This window comes from Emydura macquarii, unplaced genomic scaffold (genome assembly GCF_026122565.2).
Source record: "Emydura macquarii macquarii isolate MOO-44397 ecotype Brisbane River unplaced genomic scaffold, CSIRO-AGI_Emac_v2 contig_1390, whole genome shotgun sequence".
NCBI classification, from domain to species: domain Eukaryota; kingdom Metazoa; phylum Chordata; order Testudines; family Chelidae; genus Emydura; species Emydura macquarii.
This window is the reverse complement of record NW_027131527.1, coordinates 7,709,434-7,726,855: the sequence shown is the minus strand read 5'-3', so window position 1 is coordinate 7,726,855 and position 17,422 is coordinate 7,709,434. Positions and strand designations below refer to the sequence as shown.

Genomic DNA, 17,422 nt, shown 5'->3' with positions numbered 1-17,422 from the left:
GAGAACTCCTCTACTGCTCCTTTCCTGGGATGGGTATAGCAGGACCCTGAGGACTCCAGCAGGGGGCCTCTGGGCCTAGTCCACCTGTCACAGCATGTGTTTGTTATTTTTCTATAGATCTCTTATGATTTCTCTGAGTGAAGCTTGTAGGTATTTAGAAATTCCTTTGTGGAGTCTGTGTGTTACTTGCTTACACAGATCTGTAGCTCCCAAAAGAGGGAAATACAAATTTAGAGGGTCCACAGCTTTGATGGAACTCTGGGAGCATGCCACAGCTATAAGGGAGGCTTGGGAGAGCCAGTGCTAGTTCCAGAAGAGACGGAGCTCATCAGGCTTGTGTCAGCATGATAAACCTCTACACAGAGACTAAAATGTTGAGAACTTTTAAAAAATACTAATTTAAGGTCCAATTGCTCTATTTTTTGTACGTTCTTATACTACACACATCACTATAGTATCTGAGCACTTTCAGTACTACATTACTGTGACTAACATCTATCACATGTTATTTGTTGTGTAGATTCAGCCTCTCTCCAAGGGGAATGTGCAGTGTTTTGTTTTGTTTTGACAGGGATTTTTTTTTTTAAATGTGTATTCTGCTATTTGATTGTTGGAGAAAGCAACATCAAAGAAGTTTGCCTTGCACTTGGAGCAGAAGGTGGTGAGGTTTGGGATGGTCTTTAATTCGTGCGGGAGTTCTTTCTACAGCCTCAGATTGGCCCACAGACAGCTGTGTCTCCTGCATAGACTAGATGTATCCTTATGGTAGAAAGCTCCACTGTTCCTCAGGAGGAAAGCTGTTGACCATGGTCTTCATCCCAGTGCTTTGTGCAATCTTTTAGTTATCCTGGGCCCAGGCCATGGAGTGCTTCACAGACAAGCACCAAGAACTTGATTCAATTATCAGCGGAAAGTCAGCACAGACAGTAGAGGACAGTTTGTTGTGTTCACAGTAGCCCATGTTGCTGAGGAGAGTTGCTGCAACATCCTTTTGTTTCCTAAGCGCTGAAGGCTGCATGTCCACATATATTATGTCGCTCTAGTCCAGCTGAGAGGTGATGGAGGTGTGAATAACTGAGATCAGGTCATTGTCTGTCAGGATAGATGGAGCTTCCTCGTCAAACAGAGAGAGAGGGTAAAAAGCACTACTCACAGATGCTGCTATGTGAGAGCTTAGCACCAGAGAGGGATCCAGGAGTACTTCCTAAATTTTGGACTGAACTGAGCAATTGTGGGTGTGCACCTTCAACCAAAAGAGACTGCATCATGGCTGCAAACCCTTCAAAATGCTTTTTTCTACCCACCCGCATCACCTCTGTCTTGCTCAGGTTCAGCTTCAGCCAGCCACTCTTCATCCATGCGCTGATCTTGTCCAAACACAGGACCATGTTGGTGGCAGTGGTATAGTCATATGTGGTAAAGTAGAGCTGTGCTTTATCTGCACATTTATTGCAGTTAAGTCAATGTCTTCTGACCAGTTCACCTAATGGCTGTGAAAAAGACCAGAGAGAGACTAGATCTTTGTGGGACTTCACAAGTGAGGGGGGTAGTGTGGAGGTGCAGTTTCCCATCACTGCTCATTGGGTGCATTCCTCCAGGAAGGACTCAAGCCATTTTTGCACATTATTCCGGATTCCTGACACCGATTGACTGTCTGTCATCTATCCACTGAGAACAGGAGATCATCCATCAAGTGCAATGAAAGCTGTTTCAGTCCCATGTCCTGGCGCAATCTGGCTTAAGGCCACGTCTAGAATATTAGCCTCAATTAGATGGCCTTGGGTTAGCTTCTCTATGAGCTTGCTCGCAGTGGAAGGTTCTACACTGGGCTCAGGCTGATTGGTACAGGCTGAGTTCGGTGGGACAGTTCATGTGACTATGGACCATAGGATCGCATCAACATCATTATTCATTACCTGCCAGGCAGTGTTCTGAGGTATTATCATACAATCTCATTGCTATGAAGAGTCATGTCACAACAGGATATCAGTGTCCAAACCAGAATAGACCTCTGGTGTGACATCCCAAAGATAACTGCCAGCGGCACAGTATTGTTCTTGAAAATCTGGGCTGCTCTGATATCTGTTGAGCTAATAGATGTTAAAGCTGTGTCCTGACACTTTGGGCCTGCTGTGTCCTTTGTCCATGCTAGACGGATATAAAGGATTTCCTGGCCTACAGCTGTTCATGGGGGAATGTATGTGAGCGGGCACATCAATTTGTGTTTTGCATTGTTATTAGTTTCCTTCCTTGATGGCTTCAGCGTTGGTGCACACTGTCATATGAAGTATGGATGCCTGTGTTTCAATGTATTGACTATGCTGGGTTTTGTTTTACCAGCATGTCAATATTTGAAATGCCAAAGTTTCAGAACATGGCCCTCATGTGCATTCATACAGCTTTGCACGTGCAAACACTTGACCATATTTTTAAGGATGGTCATCTACACATACAGGTGACTGGTTCCATCGCTTGTGCAAACAAGTAATAGTTTTTGTTGATGTGAAGACTATACCATGTTCAAGCTTGGATTACTGCTCTGAAAGTTGTCATGCCAGTGTGGTGTTCACTCAAAGCTGTGCATGCACAAATGCAAGATATGTTGAGGCTGCACTGAAAACGTGGTCCTGGATGTCCATGAACAATAAGTTAGACACAAGTTTTGAAGTCACTAAGTCACTAACACAGACTTTATTAAGAAATGTTCATTTTCTGATACTATTAAATCTTGGCAAAAGAAAAAAATAGATATACAAACTATACTAGGCTTGTACTTGTAGCTAATAGTTATTTCATATTTGGCTCTTTTCCATATGTACATGAACACTGTTTTATAGCTGCACCCACTGCATGCAAACATAATAGTGACAGAAGTACTAAAATGCCTTTAAACATCCCCATAGAAACATCTTTTTTAACCTCTCCGACATATCCATATTTATAGCAATAATTGCCAGTTTTTCAAGTCTAATTATTTTGAATTATGATATTTTCCATATTCCATAAAGTGTCCCTTATTTAATCTGCTTTACTGGGACATCCCTCCTCTTAATAAACATTTTATTTGAGTACAATACATGGGAAACAAACTAAATATGGGGTGTGTGTGTGTGTGTGTGTGTGTAGTGAATGTGACATGTATGCAAGTGAGATGCTAAATAGAGCCAATAGTTGTGCAAGCAGGAGTAGAAGAAGATTCTTCACATAGTTCCACTGGTCAGAGATTGGCAAGAAGAACTGTCATGTGTGGTAGGGAGGAAAATATCAAAGAAATGCTAGTAATTTAAGAGAGATGCTTCTTCATGGCAAGGGGGGATAGTCGGAAAGAGTAGGCGTGAAGGATGGTGGAAACCTGAGGTAAGACAAGAAAAAGAACTGCAAACTCTCTCTGCCCTCCCTGAACTAGTAAAGTTATCACTTCCTATTGACTTCCTTGAGCTGAAATTGCCTCTGTCTGTAACTTATCTAAGTTCTTGACCATATGGAGGTTTTAAACTGGATCAAATCAAGTTAATCTGATTTAAAAATTCTTGCAAACACATGGTACAATACATCACTGTGCACTAATGCCACATTTACGGCAAATTCTGAAGACTTCTTGCAAAAGGTGTCTTCAAATTGAATTAGTTTGTTCTATTATTTGCATGGATGCAATTCTGCATATCGGTTCTTGCATGCTGCCAAGGACTAGCCCCCAATGCTTTGCACGTCAAGAGTTACTGACCTGTCTGTTTACTTGCATGCCCTCTCATGCTCTAGTGTTAAGTTCCCAGAATGACATTTCTGACTTTTAAAAGATGGCACTGAGCCAGATTTTGCCAATTTGCTCCTGGATCCCAGTTTATTGTTCTTGTGAGATAGCATGTCAGAATCCCCACAACATGCCTCATGCAGCCACTTGGAGCCACGGTGACACCTTGGATCATATTGCCATCTGGGGAGAAGTGTCAATTTAGGAGGAAGCTCTTGAAGCCAGCCATTAATCTAAATAGAACTGAGGTTACAAAAGATCCTAGCATCCTGGCCCCTTCCAAATCACCCTGCATTTATGCCTGTAAACTTGCTTGTGGTGGTCCACAAATCCATGGAGCACCATGGAGAAATCTCCCTTTCTGTTTATAAATTCTGTGTCCTGGCACTGGGTGCAAGTGATAGGCTCATAGGTTCCATTAATTGCCTCGATATTGTTTGGGAATCCATGCATGCAAAGCCATCTATAATCTCCTGAGCATTTCCCAGAGTTATGATCTAGTTAGACAGCACATTATCAATGGCAGAGCAAACCTGCATGAGAACAGCCCCAACGATTGATTTCCCCACGCTGAATTGGTAGCAACCAACAAGTAGCATTCTGGGATGTCCAGCTTCCAGATGACAATGGTAACCAGTTCCTCCTGAAGGTATGGGACACCTCATGTTGGTACACTGTGACTGCAGCTACGGGGTCCGTTCTGCACAGGTCTCAAAAGAGGCTGTCCTCACCATCCTGAAGTTCTCCCACCAGTGCTGATCATCCCAAGTTTGCAAAAATATCCCCTCCTACTAATCCATAATGGTTTCCCGGGCCCAGAAATGGCGCTGAACTCTGTGTAGCTGATCTAGGAACTGGTCCTTCATTTCCAACAGCTTGGCATAATCCTCTTCCTCCTCCTCATCTCCTGCCACCACTTCAGCGTGTTCGCCTGCAGCCAGAGGAACTGCTGCTGTAGGACATTCTCCTGCTCCTGCTTTCTCTGGTTGGTGGTGTGAAGGGCGAAGTCCAGTGCTGCATTTGTCTGGCTCTGTAATAATCCCAAGCAGCCTCTGTGTATTCACACTTGTGATCATTGTGGTTTGGTCCATGTTGGCCAACAGCAATTTGAAAATGATACAAATCAGTCTGAAAAGAAAGTATTGGGTAGAGACAGCAAAGACGCTGGATTTTGTTCAAAAAAAGGTTAACTCACGTGGCTTCCCACAATTTAGTGAAAACCATCCCAGAATGCCCACTGCTCAGTAGCAAAGCAAAGGACTGTAGGATAGTTTCCACGAAGGCTACTTCCTTCAATTTGCAGCAAACAGCCAGTGAGCGTTCACACAATGTGAACTGAAAATGAACAGGCATTCCCCGTGCATTCTATTGGTGCGACTTGCATACTGCGAGTTACCTGACATGCATTAAAAGCTTTGGATTAAACCCCTCTTCTGATATTTATATGTCCCCGGCTTCTGTAGTATCTGAGTGCCCCAGTCTCTAATATATTTAATAAACACATTAACTTTGGTGTCATCCATATCTCTGCTGGCCTCTCTCTACAGCTGCTATGTTTGTAAATCTGCTTGCCACATCTCCAAATATATAATGTTGCTTTAATTCTGCCTCTGCTGAAATCCTCATCCATGCCTTCATCTCTCCTCTTGCCTTGCCTGCTGCAACTCTGTTCCCTGTGGATTTCCTAAATCCTGGCACTCCAGGCATCAATATATGCTGAATGCTGCTGCCTGCCCTCTCACAAGTACAAAGAAATCTGATGAATGACTCTCTCAGAAAACTCCACTGGCACCTCATTCATTTCAGAGCCCATTTCCCAATGGCTTCCCTCCCCATGCCACCCTTGCTTTTAAAGACCTCCATAGATTCCATCTAGCTTCTCTTGGACCTTGTATTCACCTAGTCTCCTCTCAACTCATCTAACATTGGCTTCGTCTTGCAATTTGTCACCATATAATCACCATGGTTGGTGCAAGAGCTTTCTCCTCTACAGTTCCTGCAATCTGCAACAACTTTTCTGTAGCTCCCTATGGATTCATCTTCAACACATCATCTTATTGTAAATCACAGCTAGAACAAATAATAATTCCTCTCTCCTTTTGATGGTAGTTTACTCTGCAAAATGTGGCATTTACAATAAAATATTTTTGATACAATGTATATTAAAGACAGTGCAAGATAAAATGGTATCATATCATTCTGGAGAGGGAGGATAATGCATTAATATGTTACTCTGAAGTTATAGATCATAAAATTAAAAAATACATTCAGCTACAAAGCTTGAGATACATTTATCAGAAGTACCAGTATACTTCTTATCGTGTCAAATATAACAACATAACTAAGAATATAAATAATGAATAATTAGAATAATCACTGCAATAAAAGTTTCTTACAATTTTTTTCACTGTATTCATACCCTTTCTAGAAATGTATGTAGTAACTATGCACTTCACTTCAACATGAACTTTCACAGAATTGTTACTAATTATTGCTATCAAACTTGCAGTTAAGAGGAAAGATGTCATTAAATAAAGATGAGTAAAAGACTATACATTAAATAATACAGAACTGGAGTGGTCCAAAATTCTGCTCCCATGATACCATCTATTAATACTGCAGTATCACTACCTCAAAATGTGGGTGTCAGTTGTTTATTTAATAGTCTATAAAATGTATTATGTTTCCTTTGCCATGTCAGCTTACAATTTATGTATGAGCCGTTCATGCTCTGCTATTTCTGTCATATCTGTAAACCAGTCTTTGTCTGAAGTACTGATTTAGATTTCCAGTTCCTTAACAACGTTTGTTTTGCACTGAATAATGGAAAACCTGAATTAAAAATCCTACAGTAATTGCTTTGGGTATTAGAGTAAAGTTACATCTGTGGGGAAATTACTTAGTTTTACCAATACTCTCCTTTTTAAAAGAGAGCTCACTTGTTTCACTTGGAATCTATAGATCCAAAAAGGAAATTATCGCAGAAAAACTTGGACTCTTTCCCTTCTCTCATTCCCCCTGCCTTTCCACCACTAATTTGTCACCTTGGTAAACTGGGAATATATGGTATATATGCCCCTGGCAGCATGGTGATTTTTTTCTTCATTTGCCAAGTTTTGCAGCCTGTCTCCATTTAGGTCATTCTCATTTTAAGAGAAACTAACACAGCAGCTCTACAGACTGTAGTAAACAATGTCTGTGGGACAATGAGCTGTGCTTTACCTCACCTAACGCTCTGTTACACCATGAAAAGGCTACAGAAACAGAACAGACTGTATCAGCTCCAACAGGTAGGATTTCATCTTGTGGATGCTGCTGGAGTCTGACTTTGGAAATGCCTTTCCTGTGGGTTTTGGCAGCTTTTAAAAACATATTATAAGATAGCTATGTTTTAGTTTTATTGGCTGCCTCGGCTAGCTGTAGTCTGTAGGTATGTCTACACTGCAGCTGGGAGCTGACCTCACAGACTTGTGTTAGTGGGGCTCACACTAGTCACTAAAATTAGCACAGATGTTGCAGCACTGGCTTGAGTTAGCCAACCAAGCGCAAGCCCACCCTACCCCTGGGTCTGAGCTTGGGTGACTAGTCTGAGTCTCCACTGATGCTGCAATATCCACACTGAATTCCCAGTAGCATGAATCTCACTCCTAGTGGCAGTGTAGACATACCCTCTGTGGCATGTACAGCTGTCTGTTCTTGGAGCTGCCATCACTGTCTAGGGGCTTTGCAGAATTGCCAACCATAAACGTTCAAAAAAAATCATTCATGAGTCAGGACACAAGAAAATCCTGAGACTGGTTTAAAAATCATGAAGTTTAAAAAAAAGAGTTTGGGGTTCTTTATATTTATTTTCATATCTTTATGGTATACTTGGGTCACATTTTCAAGGTTTCTTCTGCAGTCATGAGGGCTAGAAACTTACTTTAAAAAAATTAAAAAGCAGATATTCTCACTTAAATATTTGTCTCCAGCAGCTGTTGCTCTGAGAAAAAACAGCAAATATTGTAGGACTTGCAATAAAGTTTTGGAAAGTTGGTAATAGAGTTTGATGTGCTGTATTTGTCTGAAGGCCATGGCTTCTAAGCATTTTAGGCTGAAATTCAGCCTAATGTACCCCTCAAAATTACACATACTGTCTTTGTACAGTGAACATGTTTTAATATCATTTGAGTAGACCTCAGTCACTGAGGAAGGTGGTAGTCCTACATTGTGGGCCATTTTATCTGAGAACTTTGGAACTCTGGCTGCAGAAGGCTTGTGGATGCAGTCGCTGGTGTTATGGGTCATGTTGAGGGAATGCCCCAAAGGCTACAGGGGAAAGGAGAAGAAGTCTTCCTCATCCTTCCTCTGTCCCCAGTTTCTGTAGCTGTGATTTGCTGATGTTATTTTTAGAAATGTATAACAATTGAATGTATACACTAGGAGCGAATAGCAGACAATGCTTTTCTCTAGTAAAACTGTAAATTAAGCTCCATTTTAATAGTAATTCAATGGGCACTCACCAAAACTCTGAAAATGGCACCTACTGTCTTGAAACTATGAATGTTCACACAGGGTGCAGCCTGGTACCTTTATTCCAAAGATTTTTTTTTCTTGACCTGATGGCTTCTAAGTTATTGAATCTTCTAGGAGTCAGTGGACAGTTCATCTACCCCCTTTCAGAGTTCAGCTTTTGACGTGCTGTGTGTCTCTTTAGCATTCTGAACCATAAATCCCGCCCGTATGTGTTATACTCTATATTTGAAACAGGACACGATAGCTGTCCTAGAAGATAACATACAAGATTCCCCATCAGTGCGTGTACTGAAGGGTGCTAATCATTCAGGATGCTAAAGAGAATGATAAGGCTTTTTGTTCACTAACAGAAGCCCTTAGGAGCATTCATATGGAAACTGTCAAAAGAAATAGCTTTGTTAATAAAACAAAACAAAAAATTATTTGGCATGAGAGATTGTGGTTATGTCCATTCCTAGTCATTTAGTATAACGCTAAAGCCAGGGTCATCCTAAATTTCTTTCCTAAGAATTTAGGGGCAAAAGTACTAATCTGTCCTCATCATAGTGCAATGCTGAAGTAGCAGAATCCTTGAAACACTCTTTTGCCTCCCCCATTACTCTATTCTTGTAATGTATTCTTCACATGGGCATTTATATTGTAAATGAAAAAGTCAGCAAGTAATTACACAAGTTCAGTCCATAGAATTCCATTATGTTTTGCTAAGGTGCTGGAGTTTCCTTTTCCAAATAAGAATTTAATGTCTAATTCAACTGTTTATTGGACTCAGTAAATTCCATAAGAAATAGTAGCCAATTCATTGGAATAATTAGTCCTTTTCTTACTCGCTTTTCCTTAATTTGACTCTTTCTTCAGAAACACATATCCTTGACATTTGATTTCAAGAAGTTTAAAGACCATTAGAAATATACTGTGGCATTTTCAAGTTAAGCTCTGGAGGATATTTGTAGGTGTTTATTACACCAGTGATTCTCAACCAAGGGTACATGTACCTCTGGGGGTACACAGAGGTCTTCCAGAGGGTACATCAACTCATTTAGATATTCACCTATTTTTACAACAGTCTACATGAAGTCAGTACAAACTACAATTTCACACAGACAATAACTTGTTTATACCCCTCTATATACAATACTTAGAAATGTAAGTATAATATTTATATTCCAATTGATTTATTTTATAATTATATGGTAAAAACGAGAAAGAAAGCAATTCTTCAGTAATAGTGTGCTGTGACACTTGTATTTTTATGTCTGATTTTTCTAAGCTAGTAGTTTTTAAGTGAGGTGAAACTTGGGGTACACAAGACAAATCAGATTCCTGAAAGGGGTACAGTAGTCTGGAAAGGTTGAGAACCACTGTACTACACCATACAATCCCCTTTATTAGTATCTCTTCAGTCATTATCTACACCAGGAAGAGCCTAGACAGATGTCTCAAATAAAGGACAAGGCAACTGTAATCAATGAGATGAAGTACTCAAGAGGAGAAACAAATGAAATTAAGTATGAACAAGCTGGCATTGTTAGCCTCTTGGAGGGAGTTATCAAAACCAGAATTGTTAATGAGCACTCATTTTATGGTATTGCCAGACCTATGCAGCAAGTTTTAAAAAAAGGTTCTAAATCTCTATGGGTGTCAAATCATGTATTAATAACTTGGGGGTAGAGCATTCAGAAATTATTTCTGGATCTCAGCCTCTTTTTTTTTTCTGGGAAAGAAAATGATATAGCAGATGGTTTGTTGAGAAATCAGAGCCTTCCAGAGAAAGCTTGTTTGCAAAATTGCATATATTTTGCATCCAACAAAGATGTGGGGATATCTGTCTTTGGAAAAGTTTTTAACATTATAAGGGGACAGCATAGAAACTAGCATACTTAGGTTCAAAGAGGATTTGACAAACCATATTCTCCCTTCCATTTATCAGGTCCATAGCAGCAAAAATGAAACAGGAGAAAGTGCACCCCCCTCGAACGTTCCCCCGCACTCCCTTAGGGAGGCATGACCCACAGCTTGGGGACCACCGTCAGATTCTCCAGCATATCTTGCTACCTAGCCACACTGGATGTAGTGATAATGGTCACTTAAAGCTATTCCCAAGAGACTAGTCACTTATCCCAGATCAACTGGTACTCCAAGTCTTACACCAAAGACAATACTGGCAGCCAATTCTATAGTAAACTAACTATAGCTTCATTAGCTAAGAAAAATTAGAATTATTGAGTGGTTAAAACAAGTACAATATATGAACAGATGAGTCACAGTTTGTAATTCCAAATAATGGCAGTGATGTCATAAACTGCCTATCTTCCAAAAGTCTTTTCTGGCTAACCAGATTGTCTCTGTGGATCTCAGCTTTGCATCTAGTAAACTTCCCTGTAAGACTCCTGTAGCCGGGAGGGGTGGTCCCCCTCTGAGGAGGACCCAGAGCGGGAGCCAGACCCACCCTGGCTGATAGATCCCCCAAGGGGAAACCCTGGCCGGAAGCAGGTGGGCAGGGCCAGGCCGTTAAAGGCCAGGCCTTTAAAAGCCAGGCCTGGCAGCTCAGTCAAGAGAGGATGCTGAGGGGGAAGGATGCTCCTCCTCCTGAGCTCCCAGCTAAGGCTGGGCTGGAGAGCCATGCTGAGAGGGAGTGGCCGGCCTTAACCCCAGCATGGGGATCCATGGAGGCCTCACCTAAGTGCCCCACTGCCTGGGAGCTGGAGGAGGGCCCAGTGGAGTTCCCTGCTGCTGGTGAGCCTGAGGAGAACCCCCCGAGACACCCGTGGCCTGGGAGCTGGAGGTGGGCCTGCTGGAGCAGTACAGAGCCTGGGACCCAGAAAACTTACCGGCCCTGTCTGAGGCCTGGGGGCCTGAGGACCAGGAAGAGCTGCCCTCTGAGGATGAGCCCATGGAGCTGCCAGAGCTGTCATCTGTGGATGAGGAGGGTCTAGCGGGACTACCATGCCCCAGCGACCCAGAGGAGGCAGGTTTCGGGGAGGAAAAAGCCCAGGGGTAGCCACAAGTTAGTGGCTGAGTCAGGGGCAACCCAGGTGGTGTGTTGCAGCTGGAACCCTGCCGATCCTGTTGCAAATGCCGTTGCCACTGCCAGGGCCCTGGGCTGGGATGCAGTGGAGATGGGTGGGCCTGCGTCCCCCTCTCCCCCTTCCCTAACAACCCTGAGAGAGCCTCACCCGCCCTACTGCTCCAGAGAGCAGCCTGCTTGCCCGGCCAGCCCTGCCTGAGGGCCTGGCCTTAGATTGCTAACCTAGCCTGGAACGGGGGCTCAGGACTACTCCCGGTGGGAGGCAGCTGGGAGGGGTGGTCCCCCTCTGGGGAGGACCCAGAGAGGGAGAAACCCGGATGCTGCTCCCCGCTTTCAGGGGCACGTCCACAACTCCAAACAGTCAGAGATGCAGGATCATTCCATGAATCCATATTTATAGCTTCTTCAAACAGAAAGTAAGCTGACAGTGCTTATACCCATGTTGGTTTTTTCCTTCGATGACGGTGAATGAGGAATGCACTTAAGTCTTTTGACCCTTGATCATCCTACATAATGTCCGCTTGCTTTGAAATAGCATTTTCTGTTAATGTCCTTAAGTCCTTCATTAGCATTTCACAAAATGTATTTGATGGGTTGTTTAATTACAGGGCATATACAATGTAAAGGTTTGCTGTTATGTTATAACAAGAAAAGATAAGTGAAAACAATATAAATAACATTCCACTAGTTTTCAGGAAGTCTAAACATCTGAATACACCCTTAAATAACACTCACATTGATCTACACTAATACACAAATGAATTGACCTGTGGCCCTGATCTGACCTGGTCTGCTAGCGTCACAGCTCCCCCCAACATTGCCTTACAGTTATTGAAAATGTTCCTTTCCATGCAATGTTTTGGGGCCATATGGGCTTTGACATAGCTCCATTGGCTTCAATTAACACCGCCTGAGGATCTGACTGGGTGCCTGGAGCTGGAACCAGACCCATGGCCACTAATAATTGAAAACACTTGATGATAAGCAGTTTTGCCACCCAAAGCTGCAAACAATGCAATTACAATGTGTGTTAGAGCCAGTACCAGGACAACCCCATTCCTCTCAGCTCAGTATGTATTTTGAGATGCTCTGTCCCTTGAGAGGCAATGGCTCCCTGAAGTCACCCACCATTTTGAGGGGAACAGCTGAAAACTACAGGTGATAGATGCAGACATGAGGGGGGAAAAAGGCAAAGTGTTGACAGTGAAGGATGAAGTGAAACACACAGACAAAGGTATGAAAAGGGGAAGAGAAGCTGAGGGGATATAGGGAAGGGGAGTGCTAAGAGAGGAAAATGAGTGAAAGGAAGGTGAATAGATAAGGATGATGAATTAGAAAACTGGAGAGGAAAGAGCAAGAGAGGAAGATCTATGAGAAAGATGGGGAGAACTTCTAAGGCTTGGGAAGGAAATGGCCATTTGCTCAGAAATTAAAGGAAGGAAAACAATATAACCAGAGTTGCCTCATTGCAGTAACTGTTTATTGCAGCTGAGAGTGAAGAATTCCTCTCACCCATGAAGTCATAATTCACTTAACAGGTATAGAAAGCGTCTCCCCCTCCACCCTAACCTGTCAAACTGCATTGGTTTTACAGAAAGCTCTGTTGAGCCCATCTGTTTGATGAACGTTCTTATCAACTAGCAAATATAAATGATGTATGGGGATCATATTTCACTGTATAATGACAATGCTGTATCTAGGATTCTTTTAAGATCTGTTATTAAATATTAAATATCAAAGCTGTAAATTATTGTAGCAGCTTTATATAACTAAATTACATTCAAACAAAACCTAATTTCCTTAATCATTGACTATAATCCTCTAGGAACATATGCTATTAACTCAGTTACAAATGGCATAGAAATTGTATGACTTCAGTTAAGTTATTTTATATCAAATTCTAATCCAGGGCAGAGTCCTCAGTAAATCTCCTACAGGGATTTTAATGCTTCTGCAATCATATTGGCTCTTTACTGGAGAGCTAATCTTTTTATACTCTGTTTTTTCACCCCTTTAGCCATTTCCCTCTCTCTTACTATGGTAGTATATTCTATAGAGCACACTTTTAGAGATTTGGCTTACTCGACTCTCACTGATCAGATATGAGTGTGAAGATTTTTCTTACTTGAAAACTGAATTGATTATTGTTTTTTCTAACACAATTGAATTCTGCATTCCTTTGAACATATATTTTAACCATCACATGTTGGGTTTTGTTTGGTTTTGGTTTTTCAGTAGGACTGTCATAATTGTTCAGTTTGTAGCTAAATAGTCTAGCTAAAACAGACTAATTTTTTCTTCCAGAATCCTCTTGGAAAAAAATTTGAGGTCATGTTAACAGACAGCTTCCAGAGTGCCTAACGAACATTGAACAGATAAAGAGCAATTAATGCAATGATCCAACAAAAGGGTCATTAGAATTTCTAGAAGCCTATGGGATTCCCCAGCACTCTTTATTCCAGATCAGGAGGACTGACTTATTTTTAAATGGACTACAGTATATCAAGGGACAGTTGCGGATATTTACACATTGCTCAGGACAGATAATTTACTGGGCAATATGGGGCCAGCCAAGAAGTTGTCACCATTTACCTTATTGTGGGGTATCGATGGAGGCCTTTGGCAGAGTTGATTAAAAAAGGGAAAGAGCAACAGTCTTGCATCAGTTACACATCAGTCTGGAACGACTGCCTTGAGAGAGAGCCTATGCCATGGTGAAAAATGCATGCTTTACTGTTATGTAGAAGTGATGTGAGGTAGCCATTAACCAAAAACACTTCGTGTCAATGGGGCTAATGCCAGATAACTGTGGCAAAGCATTGCCTTACATTCATACTCTTTCAGGATATTTCAATACAGTGGGACAGGAAGTGCTAATATCAATGGGCTTGTGAAAAATAGGCACTGTAATGCTTCAACTTCACATGATATTTTTATTTAAATGTGTGGGTACCCTGCACACAGCAAAACAATGACCCTAGTTAAAGGGGCACACAGAGAGAGCCAGTGTGATACGCTTACCTTGTAAAACAAAATTGCACCACAACTAATAAAAAGCATTTCTCCAAGATCTACCTACCTAGACATTCAGTTAAGCAAACCTTGAAAGATGATATGGTAACTACTTCTAAAACTAGAGGCTGGACAACATGACCTTTGGATGCAAGACAAACAGAAGTGTAATGTGTGAGCTTAGCCCTGGAACGTGTTGTGGGATGTTTGGTTGGCTGCATGGCCTTCCCCTGGTGACCAGGTATGCAAGTATGGAATACAACTTTTGGTTGGTATTCAAAGCTAGTGAGGTCAATCTAAGGTAGTAATCTATCTGATAAAGGAAAAAATATCAGCTAAAAAATTAGAATCCCACTGTAAACAGGCTTCTTTCCCAGCCCACACTAAAGCAAGGTCCATACACCGTGTAGAGTCAAAACTTGCCCCTTTCTGGGCTTTTGTTAAGAAAGAAATTGACAATAAGATACAGTTCAGCTCAAACCTTTTCCGTGGACCTGGCTGTTTTCAGGGTTCCTATTTCCTACATCATACATCCTCCCCTCCCTCCTTATATCTAGATGAGGTAACATGCTATCTGTTTCAGTTCGTCAGTAGAACCCAGTTAAACCATTGTGAGCAGGATCAACACCTGCTAACAGTTTCAGGCAAACACTGCCAGCCTGTTACATGGATACAGTGTCCTTGTCTTATTTCATCCCTGGCTACTTTACAGGTTGGGACTGTTCTTGTTAAAAATCAGCTTGAGATTATAAACTGACACCCACCAGATTCAAAGTGAGAGGGGGGGTTATAGGTGCAATATAGCACTGTCAGTGGTGGGCTCTTGATGGAAGTTAATTTTCCTCTCAGTCTCACGGTTGTTTTGTTGACCTCAAAGGCACATCGCAAAGCCCATCTATTTACTGAGGCATTTCCTGAGTGGCTTCCTTGTTTTTCTTTGGGCAGGAGAATTTTAGTATTTCTGGCCTTCCTTCTTCCTCCCTCCCCCAGTTCTAGATATTTTCTCTTCCTAAATGACATTTTTCCAAGGGCCCCTAGAGACTGGGATGGGTACACACTATACAACTAATTAAAATAACAGAATTAATGTTTAAGAGACTTAAAGTAGCTTTTATAATCTGTAAAGCTGTTTCTAACCATATTGTGCTCTGCCTCTCAAAACCAGATCTGGAGAGTCCATAAAAGACTTTTTTCTGACACAGTAAATCTATTTGGCCCCCCACTGCAGGAAGAATGTGGACAATGGAGACAGTATAGCGGAGAGCAACAAAAATGATTAGGGGGCTGGAATACATGACTTTATGAGGAGAGGCTGGGGGAACAAGGCTTGTTTAGTCTGCAGAAAAGAAGAATGAGGGGGGATTTGATAACAGCCTTTAATTATCTGAAAGGGGGTTCCAGAGAGGATGGAACTAGGCTGTTCTCAGTGGTAGCAGATGACAGAACAAGGAGGAATAATCTGAAGTTGCAGTGGGGGAGGTCTAGGTTGGATATTAGAAAACCTTTTTCTCTAGGAGGGTGGTGAAGCACTGGAATGGGTTACCTAGGGAGGTGATAGAATCTCCATCCTTAGAGGTTTTTAAGCTGCAGCTTGACAGCCCTGGCTGGGATGATGTGGTTGAGGTTGGTCCTGCTTTGAGCAGGGGGTTGGACTAGATGACCTCCTCAGGTCCCTTCCAACCCTAATCTTTTATGATTCTAAGTATCCTTCAGAGCTACAAATTCAAGGATCCTTTCAACGAAATAAAGGGATTATTCTGTCAAGGTATACTATTGATTCAAACTTGTTTGTTGTCTCCTTATGATTCATATGGAAAAGGTGTGTTTTGTTTTGTTTTTTGAGGGGAGGGGTATTAGGGCATGCTCTGATTTCTTCCACTGAAAGAATCCAATGCTCTGAATTAAACACACACTCACACCCACTGCCCTAGTCAGAGTCACACACTGTTGAAAAAGGTTTGGTTATGTCTAGAGGAACACAGGATATGTAAAATCATCAGATAAGCTAAAAGAGTCACATCATTAGGGAGCTAAAAAAACCCACAATGGACCTGAGCCTCTGCTTTGATATTGCAAAAGTTCCAGAGGGGTAGCTGTGTTAGCCTGTATACAGCAAAAACGAGAGTTCTGTAGCATTTTAAAGACTAACAAATTTAATTTCTGCAGGCATAAGCTTTCGGGGGCTGCAACCCACTTCACAGATGAAAACTTATGCCTGCAGAAATTAAATTTGTTAGTCTTTTAAAGAGCTACAGAATTCTCACTGTTTTTGATATTTCAGTTTTACACAAATGTGTCTCAGTTAAAAACAGTGGAGTCACCTGGGTGTAAACCTGGAACAACATAGGGATGATTCAGATTTAGCTTTCACTTGGGAAACTTCTCGTGTGGTGTTTGCAGTGTAAATAAAACTTTTTCTCTATAACCGAGACATTTTATGTTAAAGCCACTTTACATACTATTTCCATGGAAGTTCAAGGAACGTACAAAAGCAAGAACATTCAGAGTTAACTTGCACAACACTCAGACTTTTGTGTATTTTTCTATTTCTCCCTATTGGCATGAGGTAAGGCTAGAGGGTCAGCCCAGATTTCAGCCTGAGTTATGTATTTTCTTCCTTTGGTTGTTTTCTCAGACCACGAGTGCTGAAATTATTTTGCTGAAGACATATTTATCAAGAGAAGGGGTTTGTCCGACTCTAATTACAGAAGCAGATTCAATGGGTAATTTTTTCTAACATGGTTTGGCTTTTGATATAAATGAAACAGCAGCAGCAAGTGGAGAAAAGGGATGAAAGAAAAGGGATGAAAAAAAAACCTGAGACGCAAATCTCCAACTTTTCTAGTCACTGAGTGGAAGGGGCTGGGGGGGGAGGGGGACAGAAAGAAATCCTCTATGTGCCTGTGACTCACTGAGATCAGCCAGTGCTGTTCAGAGTCCTGTATTGGATACCACTATAGTTTAGAAGCCTGGTTTTGATTTTTTTTTTTGAGAGAGTTTTCAGGAAGTCTGGGGGAGGGGCAATGCGTTTTTTTTTTGTTATAATGGGCCCCTTTGTCGAGATAGAACAAGAGGAAAGGTCCGTCTGCTTGTGGTGCACGCACACATCAGTAATTTCC

General features: G+C 41.8%; 1 protein-coding gene across 1 annotated transcript in view; it reads right to left on the bottom strand.

Annotated features, from left to right (window-relative positions):
• CABCOCO1 (ciliary associated calcium binding coiled-coil 1) overlaps positions 1 to 17,422 on the bottom strand; it is a 218,900-nt gene that overhangs the window by 123,793 nt on the left and 77,685 nt on the right. The gene's annotated exons all lie outside the window — the stretch shown is intronic.